The sequence below is a fragment of the Propithecus coquereli genome, unplaced genomic scaffold, assembly GCF_000956105.1.
Source record: "Propithecus coquereli isolate 6110/MARCELLA unplaced genomic scaffold, Pcoq_1.0 Scaffold48, whole genome shotgun sequence".
NCBI lineage: Eukaryota > Metazoa > Chordata > Mammalia > Primates > Indriidae > Propithecus > Propithecus coquereli.
The window spans coordinates 723,542-747,953 of NW_012150618.1; the positions used below are offsets into that span (position 1 = coordinate 723,542).

At 39.2% G+C, this 24,412-nt stretch overlaps 1 protein-coding gene across 1 annotated transcript in view; it reads right to left on the reverse strand.

Annotated features, from left to right (window-relative positions):
- Positions 1 to 3,494, reverse strand: part of PLEKHG1 (pleckstrin homology domain containing, family G (with RhoGef domain) member 1) — a 155,046-nt gene extending 151,552 nt beyond the window's left edge. Inside the window, exon 1 of the mRNA XM_012655571.1 lies at positions 3,436 to 3,494. The gene's annotated coding sequence lies outside the window, so the exon portion shown is untranslated. The remainder of the gene's footprint in view (positions 1 to 3,435) is intronic.
- Positions 3,495 to 24,412: the final 20,918 nt, after the last annotated feature.

Sequence of the window (24,412 nt, forward strand, 5' to 3'; positions counted from 1 at the left end):
GGCCACAAGGCACGGAGTCACCAAGTAGAGATGTGTACCAAGCAGAGATGTGCTGAGCAACGGCCAAACCCAGGGCAGAAAACATACCATTTCTAACCTTCAGCATCTTTATGAAAAAGCACGCCACTCTCCTGTCACCATACTCAACAGTGTAAGGGGCTGAGAAAATGCTAGCAAGAACCACCAAGACCAGGGGTGCCCTCAGCACCTAGAGCCTAACATGGGCCTGGAAACATTAATCGGCATCTTTCTGTCTCTCTGGTGGCCCTGTGCTGTGTGCTCGATGCAGCAGCTCTGCCCCGACACACTTCCGTCAAAGAAGCGGGGTAGGTGAAACCCTGGACAAGAAGGCACAGAGGACCAAAATGTAGGGGCAATTTTACTCAGCTAAAAAAAATATCTATCCTTGTTTTTGTAGTACATGAAAAATGCAGCCTTAAAGCTAAACACACACACACACACACACACACATACACACACGTCATATTAACAGAAAAATAATGCATTTCTAGCTCCCTTAAGGTCAACAAACCAAAAGTTTGTATAAAATAGGCCTATACTTCTCTGATTTTTCAAGTTTCTGTAAATTAGGACTCCTTAACCTTGTAGTACTAATTAAGGTAAGTTGATTTCCTCTGTTTACATCCCTAATCTTGAGTCCTCAACAGCTAGAGAGAGGGGCATTTCTCTCAGCATTTTCTTGCTTTCTTGGCTTAATTTGATTAAGTGGTACCCACTGGGTTTGTGATCACAGAGCCTAAACTGACTTGCTACCCTGGAGAGGTCAGTTTTTATATACGGTTTGTGGGTAACTGGCTGGCAGGTTGTTGCTTTGCATTGATGTGCCGCATACATTGTTGCATACGAGCCAAGACACTTGCCAGTCTGAGGATCAGTAGTTCGGCAGCCCACTTACACACCCAAACAACATCAGAGCATTTCAGGGGAGAACATGACTGTGCTAAAGGAGGAAATTAGTTCATTCTTTCAGCAAACACTTGAGTTTCTCTCATATGTCTTTACCTAAAGTATACAGCAGCAAACAAAACAGACAAAGATCCTGGTCCTCAGGGAGTTTATATTTGAGTAGGCACAAATTTTGAAAATGAAGCTCCTCAGACATGCAACACACTTATCTTTAAATCAACAAAGTGACTTTCAGAAGATATTCTGTGCACAATTATCAATATAGTCATGGAAGTGGATGACTCATAAAAATATTTTCTCTGAAACTAGATCATAGCTTTGGAAACAAACCAAACCAGATCAGTCACAGTAATTGGAAATGCTGTACACTCAGTAACATAGATCGATAGCTACAGAAGAGCTACAATTCTAGACTCCCACAGCAGCAAGCAGGCGGAGCTGACTGCCGTTCTCATGGAACACGTACCCCTTAGGCACACACTTGGCCAAAAGGGAACCAAAGAATCCTGAGTCAAGTCTTGCCTCCTTTTCCCTTATTTTCTGTGTCATATTACAAAGCAAACAGAATATCAATGAGTATCTACAGGGAAAAATGTTTGTCTGAATTTAGGAAAACATAATGAATAACTACAGCTAACCCAACAACGGAGATATGACCATGTGTCTCTCTGATACGCAGACGTATCTACGAACTCATTTACAAAGAGGATAATCATCTCTAAAAGAGAAAATGTTTACTCTTCTTTTTAAAAAAACCAAAAGCATTCAAATGACTGGATCTCACACACGTGCAGTGTGCCTGATTATGACACTAGTGGGGTCACATGATAACTTTGTGGGTCTTGGGCAATTTGGCCTTTGTGGGCCCCTTCCTCCATAACAAATGTTAAAAATTATATTCACAACTGCATTGGTATAAAGACAAATATCATCCACGCTGGGTTCAATATTATATATTATTTTTATTTTTTCTTCTGCGTTTAAAAGAAATTAAAGTTAAAACAATTTTGTGATCCACTGAATGTATCATGGGCCCTGAGCACTGTGACTGATGAATAGAAAAGTCAGCTCTGGACCACAGACCCTGGATTTTTAAGCCACTAGGCAGTCTAGTCATAAGTTAGACAAAAGAACTTCTGGGACTTTATTGCCAGTAATGATGATCTGCAGTAAGAAAGTCATTGTTTTACCAGTTAACAAAACACTGAAGAACTCTGACACAAGCAAAGTAATCTTTACTCCATTAAAATACTATTCGTCCTTGTAATACCTTTAAGTACTCTGAGAATAATTCAGTGTATCAAATATTTATGTCTCTTATAAAGCATTATATTTTGCTAGTTAAAAGTAAGACTCGAACCCATTGTTGCTCTTAAGCCTTTATTATAATTGTTTTATTTTACTGTTTGGTTAAAAAAAATGACATGGTATAAAATTGAAAGTATAAACTGCTTTTATCAGTAAAAAAATGATAACACTATGCTTAGCAGATGGAATTTCTTCCTCCATTCCTACCACCTTAGCAAGCATACAATATGGAATTGAGCAGCTTCGTTCACCATTTCAGGTCTTGACAAATAGCTTATAATGTGGTCAGAGTATGATAAATTAAAGTACTTAGCAAAAAAAACAGAGTAAAATAATTGCCTGCATCTAACAAAAAGCATACCCCTTCCTTCCTTTCCCTTCTACTGTTCATTGTGGTTTTTCAAGCATCACCACCACAAAACTGAAATGAGATTTTAAATCTTAAAGAGAAAGAAGAAGTTTAAAAGGACAAACAGAACTTTTCTGGCCAAGAACAACATTTAAAATATTACCTAGAAGAAAGATGAACTCAATCATAATAGAAGACCAATGGGAAGAAACGACAGCAAAATGGGTCATGTTATAGTTTACTATTTCCGACTCCATTTTTACTCTTTGTGTATGTTATTTTGAAGTATGCACTTTCTTTTATTTTTCATCCTTTGGTAACAATTTTTGTCATTATTTCTTACAAAATAGTTAACAACTTTTTGAAAATAGTTTTTTTTCTATTTTCCCAAAAACTATAGTAGCCCCCTTATCTGCAATTTCATTCTCCATGGTTTCAATTAACTGAGGTCAGCTATGGTCCAAAAATATTACAGTATTTTAAGAGAGAGAGAGAGAGACCGCTTTCATATAACTTTTATTACAGTATATTGTTATAATTGTTTTATTTCATTATTAGTTTTTGTTAATCTCTTTTTGTGTCTAATTTGTAAATTAAACTTTATCATAGATGTGTACGTATAGGAAAAAACAGTATAAGTAGGTTTTAGTCCTATTCGTGGTTTCGGGCATCCACAGGAGGACCTAGACTGTATGTCCTGCAAACAATGGGGGGCGACTGTACTTGAAAATAGAAAAAAATTGGCCTACAGAGTGTACTTATGCAAAAATACCTAACGAACCTAAATTATGAATATATTAACCTTTTAACATGTTTCATACTAAAGTGGCAAAAAAATGAAAACAGCTCACTTTTATACTTGAAGCCTTTCCAATGTCTTCACCCATAGACTCTTAACATCAGTCTTCACCTAGAGTAGAAACACAAACAATAAATTGCTTTTTATTTAAATATTACTTTTTCAGAATTATTTTAATGGAACATGGATGTGATATCAAGGCTATTAATAATTTTAAGTGACTTAAAAGGAAGACTGGATGCAAAAAGGCCAGAATTTTCCCAGGAAAAGGCCACATCTATGCTACTGGATTATAATAGGCCTATAGCAATAATGATAAAAATTTAATTAAAAAACAAAGACTCACAGGTTGTGGTGTTAGAAAGACAGTGACGTCTAATCATCCCTGATTTTTCCTTTCCCTTGAAATACTCAGAAAATTCAAAAGGAAACTTGAATTTTCAATGGCTCTGAAAACAAAGGAGTTCAATGACGTGCCAGGAGCCAGGAAGAATTTCCCTTAACAGAGGAGAGAAACTCCCCAGGCAGCGATGGAAGGAGAGTTCGTAGTTTCAACCAGTCTCAACTGCAGCTTCCCCAGCTCCAAAACACAAGTCCTCCCCAGGAAGGGGACAACTTCCTCAGGCTGTGGCCACTCTACCTGAGCTCCTCTCCAGCACTGTCCAGTTTGTAATTCCTCTCACTTTCCATATTTACAAGGTAGTTGGGGGGCAGAGCTCATGGGGGTGATGCTTACATCCAGTAAAATTCGGGGCCACAGTTTTTCTGGCTACTATTTTTGAAAAGAAAGAACCACAGAAATTTCAATGTTTGCAGAGTTCTAAAAGAAAAACAAATGTGCCTAGAAGTTATCAGCTGAGCATTTTCATGAAAAAAATTACTCAAAAATATTCCAGTTGACTGAAGGATGAATCAAAATAAAAACCTAAGAGTGAAAAAATAGTTACACATTAGCACAGGTGGCAAGCATTGAGAGCAGGACCAGAGTGTGCTATTATAAAAACAGTCCAAATAGAGTGTAAACATTCAAAAATTGTGGAAAAATATCTAATAAAAAACTTTCCCATAGTAACTAGTTCCACTTAAGTCTGAAATCTTAGCTCATGTTATTAAAAATGGGGAAATGGGTAGGGGTAGATAGCAAAAATGAGCTGATTTTATTCTGTATTTGGGGAGTAGAAACAATATATAATAGTTCTATTTGTGACACCAGTAACTGTTTTTTTTTAATTGGAGAGAAACAAAGAAATGAACTAAATATTTAACCTCAGTTAAATTTGAAAACAGCAATAAATACGATACAGGAAAAGTAGAAATAAAAATAAAAGCAGGAATGTGTGATTTAGATATTTAAAAAGCAATACATGGTTTACTACAGGATGAAATACTTCACAGACAGATTTCTAGTCTTAAAATCCAACACAAAACTAGAATTATTAGAGGAATATATCATAGTAATGGAAAAGATTAAAAAATCAAGGCTGTGGTGGCTCACACATATAATCCTAGCACTTTGGGAGGCTAAGACTGCAGGGTGGCTTGAGGCCAGCAATTCGAGACCAGACTGGGCAACACAGGAAGACCCTGTGTCTATAAAAAAATTAAAAAAAAAAAATAGCCAGGCATGGTGTAAGTGCATGTAGTCCCAGATACTTGGGAGGCTAAGGTGGGAGGATCGCTTGAGCCCAGAAGTTTGAGGCTGCAGTGAGCTATGATCGTGCCACTGTAGTCCAACCTAGGCAATAGAGCAAGGCCCTATTTAAAAAAAAAAAAAATCAAGAATACTATATAAAAATATCCTTGTGATTAATAAAATGTGGTATATGTATACCACGGAGTACTATTCAGCTTTAAGAAATAATGGTGATATAGCACCTCTTGTATACTCCTGGATAGAGCTGGAACGCATTCTACTAAGTGAAGTATCCCAAGAATGGAAAAACAAGCACCACATGTACTCACCATCAAATTGGTATTAACTGATCAACACATAAATGCACATATAAGAATAACATCCACTGGATGTTGGGCAGGGGGGAGGGGGGAGGGGGAAGAGGGGACGGGTATATGCACACACAAAGAGTGCAATGCGTACCATCTGAGAGATGGACACGCTTGAAACTCGGACTCAGTGGGGAGAGGGGGCAAGGGCAACATACATAACCTAAACATCTGTACCCCCATAATATGCTGGATAAAAAAATCAATTATTAAAGGCCAAAAAAAAAATCCTTGTGAATAAATTTGAGTATCTCAATGGAAACAGTTTTCTACATTTGATATTTAATTATCAAAACTGAAATGAAAATATAAAAGCTGACAACCAAAATATATGGTTTACTTTAAAGATTAGATAATTCCCAAACGACATAAAATAATTTCAGGATAGAGAAAAATGAGGCTCCCAGTTTGTTTGATGAAGCTAACACAAGCCTAATAACCAAACCTGATAAAGCAAAAAGAAAGAAAGGTAAGAGGCTTGTTTGACTTGGATAAGACGTAAGAGTCCTAAATAAAGTGCCCAGAAAACTCAATTTCTATTATATGGTACATCAATATAAATAGGGTTTATTTTGTAAATATTATATAAATAGACTCATTATGCCCTATTAACAGCTCACAAAGGATCAACACATACTCTTATCTTCAAAGATGCCAAAATAGCATGTGATAAATTCATCACCTATATATGATAATCTCTCAGTAACCTAGACATAGAAGGATAATTTACCATGATTTTTATAAAGATCTGAAATCAACAGACAATATTTTTATTAAAAGTTAGGAATAAAATAAAAGATGCTCACTATGCAATAGTGAAAGGAAATGAACAGACCAAATTACCATCAGCAACAGGTGACAAGGTTGAATACCTAGAAAACTCAACAGAAATATCTTTTTTAACACCTATTGGAAATAGTAAAGATACCATAAAATGACTTGAAACACAATGGTTTTTGTTCAGTGGCAGCAATGACCAGTCACAAACAAATGAAAATAGATAATATTCAGAAAAATTATGTCTAAAGAAGCTACACAGAAGACATTTAAACAAATCTTTAGGACAATGCTTTCCTCGGGAGAAATGATGAAAAGTACAAATGTACTTTCTAAAAAAAGAAAAAAGGCATCATCTAGTCAGGAAATTCAATATGAGGTAAACCAATGAATTTATATTTTTGGTGGTTTATGAGAACAGCAAGACGGCTTTTACAATCAGCAATGCTTATTTATAGGTGCATATTGAGAATCTCAGAGGCTGCTCTATAAATTCAAGATAGGACTTAAAAAAACACATTAAGAATATTTTAGTATCTGGCCTTAAGTGCAAAATCCACTAATATATTGTACCCAGGGCATTTAAATACAAATAGAATTTTATGTAAATACAAAACAAAACCTCATTACATTTCTGAAGGTCGAAGAAATGTTATAAATAGCCACTGATATTATATTTGTGAAAAGAAAATGCTGATTACACTTCACTGAATCACGATGAAACAGGTCACATTTCATTGCTTTTGGCGGAAGAACAATGCTAAACTTATAGTCGGGACTGCAAGCAAGGTGATGTTTAAAATAAGTTACACAGGCAAAACATAACTAAATGTGGGTTTGAGTACAAAAATAAATAAAATGTCAGGGTTGGTTTTGTAAAAAGGAGACACAAGTCCAGCATATACCATGTCCTTTTAGCTACAGTGTCTAAAATAAGCTTACCTTTGATTTTTAGACAACAGTCAGAGTGAGGAGAGAGACTCAAAGCTGTGTGTCCCGGACAATAACTATGAGATCAATTCCAGTTACTCCAGAATGAATGTTAACAACAATGCCCACAAAAGGAACTAACTTATTTTATATGTGTACGATAAAATAAAAGCCGTTTATTCTTTGTGACTAGGGAAAAGCAGCTTTTAATGGTCTGAGTTGTTAGGCACAGTTTAAACAAGTAATGATTTAAAGTCCTTTCTGATAACAGCACTTCTATTAATACTTACAGTAATGACTATGCAAAGACCCAAAGCATAAACATTTTCCCTACCCTACCAATTATTTGATACAAGGAGCCACATAAACTTGTTCGTGAGCACAAAATGCATCTTTATTTCTTGAGTAAAACACATGAACTTCATAAAGGAAATGAAGCGAGGGAGGAAATTATAGAAGGGGCTACCGGAAATTACAGAACTTCAGATCAGGGTATAATAATTATCACGCCAAAAAAGGGCAAATCTACCAGTGTTCCTTTCACAGCTTCTAGAAAGAATTCTTTAAATCAGCAACATGGATCGAGTGGACAAAAACAAGGTGAGCATTTCTGAGGGGACATAAAGTTTCACCATGTGAATCCCACAGCATCTCGATTGGACGGGCGTCTAGCTGCCAGCCCTACCTGCCATCTTGGAGCACTGCTGCCCACCTGCCCACTCCGATTTGGGAGTACTGCTTGTGGTTCGAGGTCTACTGCAACATAAAAACCCCTTTCTGGCTTCTACCTGCCCTTCTTTGAACTGTTTCATATCATTCATAGACCATAAGCAAGTAACAATGGTGTGTGTAATATAAATTGGCCTCTACTAAGTGGGTGGAATAATATCATCTGTTGTTTCAGAAGCCTGACATCCGTCTACCCTCCTTCTGGCATCCATACCAGCATTTTCCTCTCCCTTGCCCTACTCCCAGCCCATGTGCTCTGAATGACATTAATTAGGCTAGCCATTCATCATGTTTCATCCCACTAATTACTGTGATTAGTTCATGGATAGGCACATGGCCCAAGCCAGACCAATCAGGGCCAACGAGACCTAATTTATGGTGTTTTATTAAGAAGGAGACAGACCTTTTCCTGCTCCTATTAGATATGAACAAGAGAGGATTCAGAGGCTAGTGCTGCTGCAGCCATCCTGCAAACATGTGGGGCCTGAGAATGAGCCAATTGTGGAGGAACCCCATTCTGATAAATTATGTGTGCTTTTGAACTATCAAATGGGCTTATGCATACACCAATGTGACTTGCTTCCTCCCACTCAATACTATGTTTGTGAGATTCCTCCATGTTGCTCTGCTAACTGTGTAGTTCAATTGTTTGCACTGATGGATACTATTTTATTGGATAACTTGTAGTATATTTACCTCTAGCGATTGGACCTTTAGATTGTATCTAGTTTTTTTTTTTCCTATTACAAGCAATCTTGTACAGGTCTCTTATATTCATGTGCAGGAGATTTTACATTGTATTTGCCTGAATTGAAAGTGCTGGGCTGTTCATCATACATGTGTTGAACTTTACTGGTAATGTTGAATTTCTTCAAGAGTAACTGTACCAACTTACACTCCGCCCATAGCATATGAGAGTTCCTTTTGCTTCATGTTATGGCCAACATGTGATACTATAAAATTTTAATTGCAGCTATTTTGATGGGTGCAAAATGGTATTATTGTGGTTTAAATTTTCATTTTCGTATTACTAATGAGGTTGAGAGTATTTCCCTATGTGTTGGCCATTCATGTTTCCTTCTCTGGGAAGGAAGTTCATGCCTTTTGCCCATTTTTCTATTATCTTTTTCTTATAAATTTGTTGGAGTTATTTATATATTCTTCATTATATAAATCCATATATTTATTATGGATTATGATTTATCTTCAGTCTCTCAACAAACAGAAGCTCTTAAATATGGTGCATTTGAATTTTTCATTCATGCAGGTGATTATTTAAATACCTCAGAATTGGTATTTATTTATCCATTTAGCAAGTATTTATAATCTATTATGTAAAGACACCCATTTCTACTCTCACAGACCTCCAAAGCCTCTATAGCTTTCCTTGAAAACTCCAGTCCATTTTAATTTCCAATTTGATGTCTCTAAATGGCCATTTCTTCTTTTGAAAGAAATCCAATGGGTCTAAACAACTTAGGGAAAAAAATAAATAAAAACCTAGAATTTGGAAGTGGAAACCATGGAGAAGGGGTACAGATCTTTCTATGGCTAATATTTCTTGGTCCCCTAACCAGCACATACACTGGTTTTACCCATAATTTCATTCAATGACGTAGTGAATGCCTGATGTGTGCCACTATGCAGACACTGGGAATCACAGAGTGAATGCATCACAGCATCTCCAAGGGGTACACCTCACATTGCAAAATAGATGTGTTCTCGGAAAAACTACATACATCAAGCAGTTTTTAATAAATTGGATAGTTTTCCTTAGTGTTCTGACAGATAGAACAGGAAAAATTTGTCAAAATGAAGGTTCTACCTACTCAATCCAGATGTTGTATGTCAGGTTTGTCATGCTGCGTATAAGTAAAATTTATGAAATCAGTTGAGCTTTTAAGACAACTTCATTTTCTGGTTTGTATCAATATCTTGGTTCCACAGGATCACGCACCAATACTAGGTAGGATCAATTAAAGTTTTCAATACATTAAGATGTGTTACACTGATACTGGATACTTCAGAAATCTGAGTTAGATTCCATGGTAAATTGGCTGTGAGCTTATAAAAAAGGAAACCAAAAAGCAGACAGACAACAATAACTCTATGACAAATTTGGATGGTCAAGACCTTGATTTTGCCATTTCCTTTTTTTTTCTTTTTTAAGAGACTAACAGTTGGCATAATTACTTGGCAAAGGATAATTAGTTCTAAACACTTAATTAGAGAGTAGGAGTTCCAGTGGGTGACCTGTTCCTCATACTCCCCTGTATGTCCCACTGTTTTTCATACTCACAGCAAAGGTGGCATCTGAATAAGGAAAGCTGGCCAGATAGAACAGGGGATTCCAACACCATTTTCTTTAATTTTTCAATGTTGGAGGGGATGCTGGGCAAAAGTGTGAAACAGGGAATGTTTCCTGAATGAATGATCTTCACTTAAGGATAGCTACTATTGCAGGTGCTGTTACAGGCACTACGGTTACGAAGAAAAATACTACACCGCTGTCTAAGACATCAGGTTCTTGAAGGGATACATGCCAGGAAGCAGATTGGATTGGAGATACATTACAAGTGCTATATAATATTAATACAGGCATCGACACTTTCCCAACTTCACTTTCCTATCACCCTAGCAACCTGTGCTACTCCTAAAATGCCTTGAATGCACACAGCATTCAAGCACTGACAGTTTACCAGTGTAGGTGCTAAGGATCCTACAGTGATTAAGACAGATGCAGGCCTTACCCTTATGGGAACTCCAGCCAGGAGGACGGCCGGCAGATTTAGCTAGAGACAATGCCCAGAGGCTACTGTAGTTATACACTGTGCTTTTGAGAACATAAAAAAAAAAAAATCCAACTCTAATATTAAAATTTGGGACTTGGTAGCACATCCAGGGAGGAACATTATGGGTAAGGCAAGACTTTCCAAAGATCCTCAAGTCCAGAGGTAAATAAGGAGGAGGAAGGTGATTATGAAAGTTGTAAGGTTTTGGCAGATTCTACATATAATAAAATGGAAGAAGCCACAGACATTGATAAACATTTTCTAATAAGCAGAAAAGTTTTATAAGCACCACCTTTTATAGAGTTCAAGAGCTTCTTTCAGTCTAGGTCAATAACTTTGAGCAATTCAGAATGTGTTAACAAGCAGTGAAAATGAATGATGTTAATTAACATAGTGAAATTCCCTTAAATGGTTTTAAAAGTTAGACTGTCTCATAAGGAAAATGGATTTGGTAAAGTGAAACAAAGAATATCAGATTTCTTATGATAGTTAATGAACTAATATTTTTGGAAAGACAACTTTAAAATCTGAATTTGCATTCACCTATTTATTTAATGGTGAAGTACAGTTTTGGAGTTTTTTTTAATCAAGCTTTTTTTTTTTTTTTTAACCAAGCTGCTTTTTATTCAAGCAACATATGGAAATAAAAACCTATTACATCACTTGAAAATGTTATATTTAGAAAGGTAATTTCCTGTCACTTTTTTTTTTAACCTTTCCACATCAGTCAAGAAAAACAGGCTTTGACATATCAGTTTTTTAAAAGCTAACTATCAAATATATCACAGAATTTTTATTTAACATCCATCTTGAGGATATTTCAATGAGTTTTCAGGTTCAGGGAAAAAAAGGAAATGTGAATACGAAGGGCTGACTTCCAATAAAACATTTTACAGTTCCTACCAAACAGTGATTTATTCATTCCACAGGTCCCTCAGCATTACAGCACTTCCTGGAAATCTCTGGTTTTGCTAATGTGGACTGTTTTTACTTCTAAAAGAGAGGAACTGTTAAAATTGAATAATGTAGCCCATGAGGAAAATAAGAGGGTGACAACTGACATACACAAGAAAACCTTGTCATTTTCAGTCTGCACTTGAGAAAATTATTTTTACTTTCACTAAACTTTCCATTAGCATATCTAATGTGTCCTTACATAGTTTTGCTGGTCTTAAAATGGTTCAAAACTTAATATGAGTCCACGCAGCCTGAACTTCACAGATCATCCTTTCTGCACAATGTTTTTTGTTTCCTCCACACAAAACCATTAGGGTTTTCTTCACTCTATTTGCCAGTTTAGACCACATTAAACACAGTTGATTTATTTCAGACTAAATTTTACTTAGAATACATAGAGGTGGTTTCTAGTTTCTAACTCCATGAGCAGAGTGATATTTCTTCAGATTCTGTGAATGTGCATGTTTAGCCCAGATACTTGGGTAAGGTAAAAGAGGTAAAAGGTACAAGAGCTCATAATAGCCTGGGTATTTGGTTGTGTGATAGCAGAGTTAACCCCAGGTTAAAGGGCAGAACTCTCACAGTGTGGAAGCAAGCTAGAGAACACACTGCTGCAAGTTTCACGATGAAACTGAAACTTCGTACCTACCAAAAAGCTGCAATATAGTACCTGCTGCCATAAAGATAGTCAAAATTGTGCTTTCCGATCTAAATGCTCAGCAACTACAGGTTATTTCTTTAGCATCTGTCTCCCCCATTAGATGACAGGAGATCCCGTGCACCGCAGCACGGGGCTGAGTGGCGTGAGGTCATGGCTAACTTCAGTGAGAGCAGTTTTGTGAAACTGTGAGGGCTAACGCATACCCGGTTGAGGCTGATGAACGAAACACCACGTGTCTTAGACAACGCCTGAAAGGAGGGATGTAGAAAGAGCTAGTGCGGGGTGGGTGTTCTAAGCAGGGTTTTACATGCGAGAGTGCAGGAGGTAGATAAATGCAGACAGGACAGATCTTTCAGAGAAGAAGAGATTGAAAATACTGGAAAAGGAAGAATAATCAAAAGTATCCCTGAAAAGACAGGAGGGAGTAGGACGTAGGACCCAGGGCTCAGGGCCCAGGACACAGTGTTAAATGAGATGGGGACAGCTTTGCTGTCGTAACAAAGGGCAGGAAGATGGTGGTTATTAGTACACTGATGGCAGGCCACGGCCCAGTGTCTTCTCAAGTGATTTTTATTTTCTCTGGAAATAAGAGGCAAGATCATCTTCTGAATATGCTGGGCAAGAATGTGTATTTGGGAAGAGTAGGGCAGATTAGAATTAAGTCATTTTGAAGAGTCAGTCATGAGCTGACTGGAAAAAAGAGAAAGTCTGTCAATATCTCATTCTGTGCCATCAACCACCAGGTGATAGAACGCACAGGTCCAGGCATGTGCTTAGCAGAGAGCAGGTAGGACCAGATGGGCAGCCCTACAGGAAGGCTTTGGCTTTGGGACTGGAAGACTTGGGCCCAAGGCCAAGCTCTGCCTGCTGTAATGAATTGTCTGACTTGGAGGAGTCACTTTTTGCCTCTTTAGGCCTTAGGGTTTTGCCATTTATAAAATGACAGAGTTGCATAAGAACCTCCAAGGTCCCTTTTAGCTCTAAAAGGGCTAAATCTTCATAAAATAACCAGCAAACTAGTCTAAAGGCAGCACAATTAATACAGAATAAAAATCCCTCATTGGACAGGAGCCATCTTTGCTGCCTTGGCCCATGGCTCTGTTACTTTCTGACACGGATTACACAATGACCTCCCCTCTAGTCTGCCTCCAATTCTACCTCCATCCTGCCATCAACATGACATAGGTGATCATATGGCATCTTTGCTTCAATCCTTCAAAAAGTCCCCATCACTATGTGAATGAACCCAGACTCCTCAGCCCAGCCCAGGAAGCTCTTTGTCACTGGTTCCTGCCCACCTGCCCACTTCATTCACCGTGTCACTGAAGTACTAACTGCAAAATTGTTTTCCAAAAGAAAAAAAGTAGAGAAAGATAGGATTTTCTCTATTAAATCAAAAATAAAATAAGGGTTATTTTAATCTCCTAAACACACCTATTCTCTACTCTAGTGGTATGTATATTGTCATTTGCTATTTTAAGACATTGTGTTCAGAGATTTGGGCCAAGCAGTTCTCACCAGCAATAGTAAGAATTTTACAGCTGAGTTAAAATATACTAAAGTGAATTCCTTTCACTTTTTAAGGTGAGTACAATATAAGTTAAGCATTCCCCAAAGAAATGGGCTTTCCAGAGGAAGTGAAAACAGAATATAAATAACATTCCCCATTCATTAAAAGAATGGTATTCAATGATGTTTACACATGTGGTTCTCACTCTTTAAACTTAAGTCTAAATATATTTTTAAAGCTGTAAGTAAAGTAGTAATTTACTGAAGCCAAACCACAAAGAAATTTCAGGAATGCATCCAGGTTCTATTCCCGGCTATATAAAGAGAATTCTAATCGCTTCTATTTCGGTCATCTATTGACTAACTCTTACTTAGAAGAATTTTGGAAGATAAAATAATTTGAGAAATTAAGTTTCAATCCAATTAAGTTTCTAGGTAAGATTTAGAAATGTAAGCTTCCAACTGCTGAACAGCCATTCTTACACAACAGGTACCAGACAAGGGAGCCTCTGCCTGGCCACCAGGACTCCCCATCCTCTCCCTCCCATGCCTGGGAATTTTCTTGTCCTATTATTACCTTGATTTGCCTTCATTTCAGGAATCTGACTCCAGCAGGGGTGACCCACAGCAAGAGGGGGAGGGGCAATGAGAAGAAAGGTTCACGCAAGGGTCAATCAATGTTAGGAGAGAGGGGAGATGGCTTCTGGCTGAGGAGGTGTCCCAGAACCCTCTGCATAGATGGGGTGGAAGGAGGGCAATCAGAACAGCTTTTAGGGAAGAGTTGGGAGAAGAAAGGAAATACATTTAAAAGTAGTAGGAGAGTGCAGGAAGGTAGAGAAGCCTAAATAGTTCCAAGGAATCATAAGATAGCTAACTTAGCTGAAGCTGGGGTTTTGGTGGAAAACAGAAATACATTCTATCTAGAAAGTAATGAATTAGTGTTTCTGATCCTGGAAAAGAAAAATTCTAAGCAGTCTGAGAAGATCATCTGTGAAGACCAGCACCTTCTTAAGGACCAGAACAATATCCATAGATATACTCCTTTCATGGCAAGAATAACAAGAATTAGAAAGTTCTCAGATTATTAAACAAATAAGTGCCAAAACAGAAAATTCAATGCACTAAATAATAGAATTTATGTGGCTAAAGATATTCAATAGGCTGTAAAACTTAAGCCAAGAAAATCTTTAGAACATACTGCAAAAAACAAAGAGAAGGAAAATATGAAAGCCATGGAGAATCAATTCCAAGAGGTCAAAATTCATCTTCTGGAATTCTAGGCAAAGATACATTAGTATTAGTGGGGAGAAAATATCCTGAGCTAGAAGAGACTTCAGATCATAAAGGCCAAAAAAAGGCCAAATGAAAAAAAAATCATGGTGAAATTTCAGAACTAAGGATAAAGCGACAATTCCTACATGGTTCAAAAAGGTAGACAAATATGCACACATACACACATACAATCAACTAGGTTATAAGTCTAACATCAGACTTATTGGAAACACTAGATTATAGGCATCAGAGGTGAAATGCCTTCAAAGTTGAGAAACAATCATTTTGAATTTAGGCTGAAATTATTAATCAAGTATGAGGGCAAAATCAGACATTTTCAAACATGCAGTAACAGCTTACATCCATGCATGTTACATATCAAAAGGTACTCGTGGGTAATAGCCTACCAAAGGAAAAAAGGAATGTAAGGATGAGGAAAACATGAAATGTAAATAATAGTGGAAGCTGAATATAACCCAAAACCTTCATGTCTACAGAGAAATGAAATTGCTAGGAAAATCTCCTTCAAGTGGCAAAATTCAGTGATCCAGGATGGTAGTTCTTTCTCTATGAGTCTAATTATTGTACTTGGCTCCACAGTGAATGATATTTGCATACTGGCTTTAAATTTTTAGAAACCACCCGCAGACAAAACAAAAGATATCCATAGTTATGTTCTAACAATAAGAACTATAAATGCATTAAACTGTGACACTGTAAAAATTATAGTCTAGCAAACTGGGAGGTCATAGGTAGGGTGACCAATCAGCCTGGGACCAAGGGGGTTCCCAGAGGTGTGACTTTCAGTGCCCAAATTAGGAAAGTCCTGTGTTAAGCAGGAGTAGTTTGTCACCTTAGTCACAGGGCAGAAGAGATGAACAAAGGATGCTCATATCCTCATTTTTCAGAGTGGGGTTCAAAATATGCTTAAGAAAGGAAATAAGCTGGTGACGACACTAACATGGCAACTATTAGTTGTGGTTGTACTTGACAAATGAGGTTTTTATATTTGGTTTCTTTCCAAACTTTAGATTTTTTTAAACAATACATCCATTTAGAGTAGAATAAGTCAACTCTTATTCATGAGGCATCTAATTTCTAACGGGGACTTTCAAAATTAGGACAACCTAGATCTCCAAACACGTGAAGCTAACTAAAAATGATGAAATAAGGGATTTTTATCTAAACTCTGATTTGAAAGTAAGGGTATAAACAACACCAAGGACAGGAAGATCTGTTACCTTGTCCGGGGGCAGGGTCTGTATGTGGAGAATGAATGATCACAGGGAAGGACAAGAGGAAGAAGACCTCAGTGAACCAAAAAATGAGACCAATCGAGCCACGTTAATCATAGTACCAAGCCGTTAGAGTCTACGCTGTCACCACAGCTACCGCTGAAGGACCCAGGGTTTATCCATGTAACAGCTGCTCAAAAGATACACTGCTCTCTCTCTCTTCCTCTCTGTAAGTGTGGCCGTTTATAAGGGCATATATTACACTAACTTTTTAAAAAAGCCATAAATGACATATAATGATCTGGCCATTTTATGCCTGAAATTGTGACTCATAGAAAAAATTCAAATTAGGGGGTCTTTTCACAAATATTAACACTTTGAAGTTTGTTTAATGACCCTGAGGAGGCATTCATATCTATAAATTCCTTTTCATCCTTAAAGAGAACCCAAGTCTTAGGTATGCTGACTCCACAATTATTTGCACAGGAAACCATTAACTTATCTACAAATGATAACTTACCATAAAGATAATAACTGTTTCATGCCCTTCAACTCAAGAATGCCCTCTGTTAACACCCGAAAGATATAATATTTATTTTAAATCCAAAATAGGAAAAGCCTATAGTCCCACCTTCTATAAGTCACTTATTACCAAGTATATAATCAAAATCCATTATGAGTGTTGTACACGGCATGAAACTAGAGACTTTAATATATTTTACAACTTAATGGGTCCCTGCCAAATCACTGCGTATCTTTCGAGTTTCCTTAAGACATACAATGTTTTAAAAATATACCTGAATTCAAGATGTAGCTTATAATTAACATGAGCATTTGGTGTGGTTGAGTTTACTTATGCTCCCTGTAAAGCTGCTAAATCAATTGTTTATCTTAAAAATCCAGAGTCTAACAACTGAGAAACATAAAAAAAAAAAAAAAAACTCACATCCATAGCTCCTTGGAGATACAAATGATGATGACGAACATATTTGAACTCATAAAAGGAATATAAAAACACAAATGTAGCTCCAGGTAAACTAAGCTGTTGGTCCTATAAGTGAAGACAGCTGAGATTAGAAACATTAAAAAGGACAAAATTAGCCCAAAGTAGACGCTTGTTTCCCAATTGTTTTTAACTACAAATTATACATAGTTTATCCACAAATTCCAAAACAAGATACAACAGAACCATGACTCCTCTAAAATGTCCATCCATGGCTTTTCTATTTTTTCATTTTAATTATAGGACTACTAAAATTCTCATTAGTTTAGTTATTTCAGGGCATTAAAAATATTTCAGTGTCATTTACTAAGAGCAAAATTTGCAGCACACAAGTCTCTACAACTCCAAAAAAAAAGAAAAAAAAAGAAAAAAAAGAAAAGAAAAGAAAAATGAAAAAAAAGAAAGTTGTGAAGGCTGGAATGTACTTGCTCTCCAGGAAACTAATTGGAATGTACTGGAGTAAACGTAATGAAATGATGTCAAACATTTGTGTGAAACTCAAAGGATTCTGCTATAAGCCCTTTAGGGGTAGAAATCCTATTCACCCTCATTTTCATTTCTTTGGTTCCCAGTGACAGCTCTATTGAATATTCAAATTAAACAGGACTGAGAACTAATTATTTTTCCAGGGGAAGAGTCTCTCAACTACTTTAAAACCTGGATTGTTTTAAGTATCCACATCCCCCAAAATGCTCCTAACTCTTCTTGGAAGGACATAACAGCCTGTAAATTCCTACCCACTCCCAACTTGAAGTCAGTTAAACCACAGCCTTGTAGCTCTCAAGCAAAGACATTGGTGTTCGCAATAATCCAAAAGCATGGAAATGATGATGAACTTCCAAGCATTTGCTGTATTCTCTACAAAATCAAGATTTATCATTCAATGTTTCATTACTTCATTACTTTAATGGGTTTTCTCCAAGAATTAGGCTTAGAGTCTGGAACTGAAAGTTAAATTTTTCCATATGTCTCAATTTAAACCATTTGCTCTAATGGTGGAGAAACTGATTTATTCTTTCAGTTAAAATATCTTAAATGTTTATTTTTATTCAATTTTCTCCCTTTTTTTTTTTTTTTTTTACCAAAAAAGCTTTATTCCAAAGCTAAGTTTCAGGCCTCTATACATTTTTCAAGTTAGCCCTGAATGTGGTTCGATTATAGACGCCAGCGTGGCACTGTATAACTCACAGAGGGCGTACTATGTGTCTTTTGAGCTTCCCACCCTTTTTTTCTCCAAATACTGTTTATAATTTCACCAACTCCATCAAGTTCTCCTATGTTACCCTAGGCCACACATTTTTACTATACTACAAAACCATTCTCATATTCATCATTCCCCACCACCCATATGGCCGCCTGATCACACACTTTGTTTTATAAAGGCACGTAGGATCTCTTCTCCTAAACCAAACCAAAAACCAGCCTGATGGCCAGGCGGTCTCTCTGATACCTCCTAGTTACTCACGGTACTTAGCACATAAGTGGCGCCCCACATAGTAGGTCTTCATGTCTTTGAATGGGTACATATACATTGTAGCCATCTGTGGGCATCCTGCAGAGTCCTCTATCACAGGAGGGAGAAATAATGAGACCTGATTTTTAATACTGCGCCAGACACTGGGCACACCCACCTGGGTCAAATGTGATACCATCATAGAGTCCCAGGGATGTCGCGCATGGTTTTGCTTTCATTAACACCACCTTGAATTTAAATTCATATTTTGTTGTTGTTGAAAATTTAGACTGCATCTCTTTTTTATCTTACAAATATTTAAAATTAACAATTTATGAATACCATCACTTAAAAATTAAGGAATGTGTAGTGTTCATTATGGACATCATAAAAACTGACAGCCCTGCTTTCCCAGCCCTACCCACCTGTGTCACCTCTCACTCCTGGATCCCTCCTCTTTCTCCTAAAGCTACTGTCTCCAATGCCTGGGCCATGGACTGGTACCAGTCCGTGGCCCGTTAGGAACTGAGCCACACAGCAGGAGGTGAGCAGCAGGTGAGCAGGCGAAGCTTCCTCTGTATTTACAGCCGCTCCCCATCACTCACATCACCGCCTGAGCTCCGCCTGCTGTCAGATGAGTGATAGCGTTAGATTCTCACAGAAGCGTGAACCCTACTGTAAACTGTGTATGCGAGGGATCTAGGTTGCACGCTCCTTATGAGAATCTAATGCCTGATGGTCTGAGGTGGAGCTGAGGCAGAGATGCCATCGCTGGGGAGCAGCTGCAAATACAGATTATCATTAACAGAGAGATTTGACTGCACAATAAATGTAATGCTCTTGAATCATCCAGAAACCATCCTCCTGACCCCCAACCATGGAAAAATTGTCTTCCATGAAACTGGTCCCTGGTGCCAAAAAGGTTGGGGACCACTGCTCTAACTTATAACCAGCTGGTTTCCCCAGAAACTCTTTGGTAAATAAAACCCAATGATTAGTGATATGTATCATTTCATGGCAGAAGGTCTTACAAAGCACTCTTTAAAACATCACTTGAAGGTAAAGTTCTTCTTATTAAATAATCCCCCCACTTGCAACTACCAGTATTTCTGCCACCAACACTGCCTGTGTACGAACGAAACGTTTGCAACATTGTTCTCTCATATCTCTGCCTGTTGCTACTGCATAATGTCCCCAGGACAGCTTCCTCACTAGCTCGTGTGCTCCTGCCACCCTGTCGAGAACCAGGCACAGTGGGCGAGGGAAGAGAAGCCGGTGGAGAGGAGTGGCCAGCCCACGTGCAGCTCTCACCCGGGGGCCTTGGGTGGCAGGGACAGCAGCTTCAGCACCCTCTGTCCACCCTTCCCACCGCACCCATGACCAAGGCACCCGAAACCCTAAGAGCAGCCCTCCGTGAACATAGCTGGTCAAGGTCGATGGCAAAAGTGGACAAAAAGAGAAACTTTGGAAGAAATCTTTAAATTTACTTCTTTTTTTAGTTATAAAAAGAATAGATACACACAAAGTCTAGAGATTAAAGAAAACCAAGGGAAAACCATCACTTATAATCCAAAGAGAATCATGGCTAATACTTTGGTAATTTCCTTCCAGTTTTGCCTGTTTGTTTATAATGGAAAATGGAAATTAAACAATTTAGTGTACTCTGACCTTTTTTTTCCCCCACTGAACATTATAACATAGGCATGTTTTAGGAGAGAACTATAAACTGTCGACCTTTTGCTAACTGCTGCAAAAATTCTTCAGAAAATGTCAGAAATGGTGCATGCTTGTTTTAGGAAGCAGAGTCCTTAAGTTGTGAGACTTCTGATTCTCAGAAGGCCAGAGAGCAGAGATGCTCTGGTGGACAGGCTGGTGGCAGCGGGGAGGAAGCAGACAGCTGTCCCCTAGAAAGCCCTGTGCCAGCCCCTGGGGCTTTCCCCCTTCAGTGCACCCCTGCGCTAACCCACACCCTCTCCTCCTCCCCAGCCCTGTCCTCCGCCTCAGCCCCCTCTTCAGGAGCCCCCAGCCATGCTCTGAGGCATCTGTAAGCAGGAGCAGTTTCCTGCAAGAGGAGGGGAAGCCCCCAAATCCACTACAGCGGGGGAAGAGGTGTTCTGAAATGCAAGTTTAGAACTTGTATTTTCCTACAACTGTTACTGCATCTGGTCATTCAATCACTTTGGGCTTCTTGCTAGGCGACCTAAAGATGCTCCTATTATGGTATGAGTGTCCAAGCTACAAGACTTTGTCACCTTCACTAGGTGTTGGGTGTGGCTGTCATGCTGGGCCTCTAAGGGTCCTAGTACTCCCTGTGTGTAGGAGAGGGGGTGTCCCTGAAAGGGCAACAGCTTCCACTGCATCACTTCCCACGGCCCTGTCTGTTTGCCACCTGAAAGCAGCTCAAATGCAGAGCTGGGGAGGAGGGGGCTGGATGGACGGCAGGTGGAATTGGTTTCATGGTTTTAATTCAGAGAGAGAGAAACTGGGGTGATCAGCCGCCACGTGACAGAGACAGACCTGCAAAGCTGCAGCTGCTGCATACATTTACCCCAAGTAGGCTGGAGAAGGACCCAGAGCCTAGAAGCCTTGAGATGGCTCAGCCACAGAAGATCCAGAAACATGCCTCCATGAGGTTTTGTATTGCTAGGCTTGTGAAAGTTTCTTTGCCTCTCCTGCTCTTCCACAGTATTTGGTAAAATCGTCAAGAGCTTCAACATTCTCTCCTAAGAGGGATCATCAGGACTCAACCCCCTCCACTCCATCGAAACTGTTCATCAAGGTCACCAATGACCTTCTCATTGCAAAAACAATGACTGACCCCTCTCATCTTCCTTGGCTTCTCAGCTATTACGATGTACTTTCTCCCCTTGGCTTGCAGGAGACCACAGACTCCTGGCTTTCCTCCCTTGCTGTCAGCTCCTTCCCCATCTCCTGGGCTGCATCTTCCTTCTCCTCCCATCTCTAAGTGCTGGGGTGCACCGAGATCAGCCTCCTGGCCTCACCTCCTGGCCCCTTCTCTGTGTGCGTGCTCTTAGATACCTAGCCCGGTGGTTGTAAACACCACTGAGGTGCCGATAGTTCTCAGGTGTGTATTCCTCCTCTGCTCTCTCTCCTGAATGCCAGATTCACAGATCCAAGTGCCGACGTGGCATCATCACTTGATGCCTGCTCGAGATCCAGCATGACCAAACCCTGAGTCCCAATTTCCCTCCCTTGCTAATCTGTTTTTCCCCCGCGTCCCCCACCTGAGCAAGTGGTGTCAGCTACACTCAGATGTTTGCGTTAACGTCCTTGGCCTTATTCCTTATTCTTTGCCTTCTAATGCCCCACAACTAAGCAATCCACAAACCCCGTCGGCTCCACTCCCAGCAGATACTCCACCATGGTTCACCACTTCTACAGCCCCCAGCCTGATCTGCACCCACCATCTCTCATCGTGACTGCCACAGTCGTCTCCTGCTCTCCAATCTCCCTGCCTCCCCAGGGCTGATTCTCCACACAGAAGCCAGGGCAATTCTGCTCACAGGCACTCCTGGTTCAAACTCCACTAGTGGCTTCTCATCACACCCAGAATAAAGTTAAGGTCCTAACTAGGACCTTAGTTCTAGTGGTATCCAATCCCCTGGGTACCATTCTTCACTGGGCCTCCCTGCTGAACAGGTAGAAACTGCTTTGAAAAGAGCACTGTGGATAGTACTTCCCAAGTATAAAGGATGGTATAACCAAGTATAAGGGTGAGCCCCTCTCAACCACTCTTGCTGGGAACAGGCTAACCACATAAGTATCTTTGACTTTTACCTTAACAAATAATTTTTTCCTGATTTTAAAAGTCTTGAATAATATGACAATCCCCCCAAATACAGAAAAGCATAAATAAAATAAAAATCAAAGTGAGAAAGTTCAAAGATAACCATAATTATTATTATTTCAGTCTACTTTCCTGCCATTATTTTCTATGCAGTATTGACTTTTTTAATAGATGGTTCCATGTTGATTTTAACTTTTCCTTTCTTACATGTCTGAAAGGCCTTAATTTTATCATAGCTTTTTTTAGACAGAGTCTCACTCTGTTGCCCGGGCTAGAGTGCCGTGGCATCAGCCTAGCTCACAGCAACCTCAAACTCCTGGGCTCAAGCAATCCTCCTGTCTCAGCCTCTCGAGTAGCTGGGACTACAGGCATGTGCTGCCATGCCTGGCTAATTTTTTTTATATACATATTTTTAGTTGTCCAGCTAATTTCTTTCTATTTTTTTTTTAGTAGAGACGGGGTCTCGCTCTTGCTCAGGCTAGTCTTGAACTCCTGAGCTCAAACGATCCGCCTCCCACAGTGCTAGGATTACAGGCGTGAGCCACCGCGCCCAGCCCATAGCTTTTTTTTTTGAGAAGTCTTAATTGCACATACCTGTCCCTTGTCTGAGTGTACCATAACTTATCCAATCCTCTAGTTTTAAAATTTTAGGTTGTTTAAAGGTCACACAGTGTAAAACCTCGAATAAATCAGTGGTACAGAAAGGTTTATTTATTTAGGGTATATCCTAAAAATGGAATTGCTGAGTCAAAGGGTACGAACATTCAAGGACGTGCCACATACTGTCGAATGACTTGCAGCAGCATGCACTTCAAGCAGCAGCGCATTCCCGTGTCCAATCCTCTATTTCAGACTGGCCAGAGTACGAACCACCTGGATGTACTGAAGTCATCTCAAGCCTTACGCTGGTGTTGGTGAATCCTACCCTTCACGTCCAAACTGGCTCCAGGGCTAGTTATGCCACAGTGGCTAGTGGCGGTCAGTCTCCCAGTCTAGAACCTTTGGTGTTTTCCTCTCAGTCTCTCATCAGGTCCCCTGTCCCCCATCACACACACACACACACGCACTTTCTCTCGGATGAATTCTCCACTCATACTGCTTTCCAGCCCTCTCCAAGGCCTGGTCATCTTTGCATACAGACGACAGCAGGACATTCTAACTCGTCACCTGCAGTAGAGCTTTCCTAACCTGTGAGTTACCTGGGGATGCTGTTCCAACACAGGGCCTTATTCTATAGGATAATACAATGAATGGTCTGTGCAATCATTTTACCCTCTCTGCTAGATTATAACATCATTAGCAGTAGGGGCAGAATATTAACCAACTCCATCGAACTAAATGAATTCAGCCCCAACTCCCTCCAGCCAAGTCCAGTTAATACCTAATCCAGATACAGAGGGTACAGCACAGCGGGGCAAAGACAAGTGTGTGTGTGTGTGTGTGTGTGTGTGTGTGTGTGTGTGTGTGTGTGTGTGTGTGTATTTTCCTACCTACATACCATCCCCAAACAAATGTCCATTTGCTGAGGACTCTTTGAAAACTGATCTCAAAGGAATCTAAAGAGAAACCAGGATTAAACTCCTATGTGTGGAAAGCTGCTACTTTATGCTCTTCTTACAGTCAAGGGGTTTTCTAGTGGGTCAACATCCTTTTTGAAATTTATACTAAGAAAAATATACACATTAAACAGCAGTGGCAATTTACAATAAAACAGAAAATTCCACTCGGGGAAGAAAACAACCAGAAACATGTAACATTTCAAACCTCTAAAAGTGGAAGTTAAATGCCTACATCATTGCTTCATTGTTCAGTTTTACTCAGCAACAGCACTGCCTGCAACACTCGTGTATTACCAAACTGTTAAAACATTTGAGTTCAATCTGTTGCCCACATGTCAAAGAA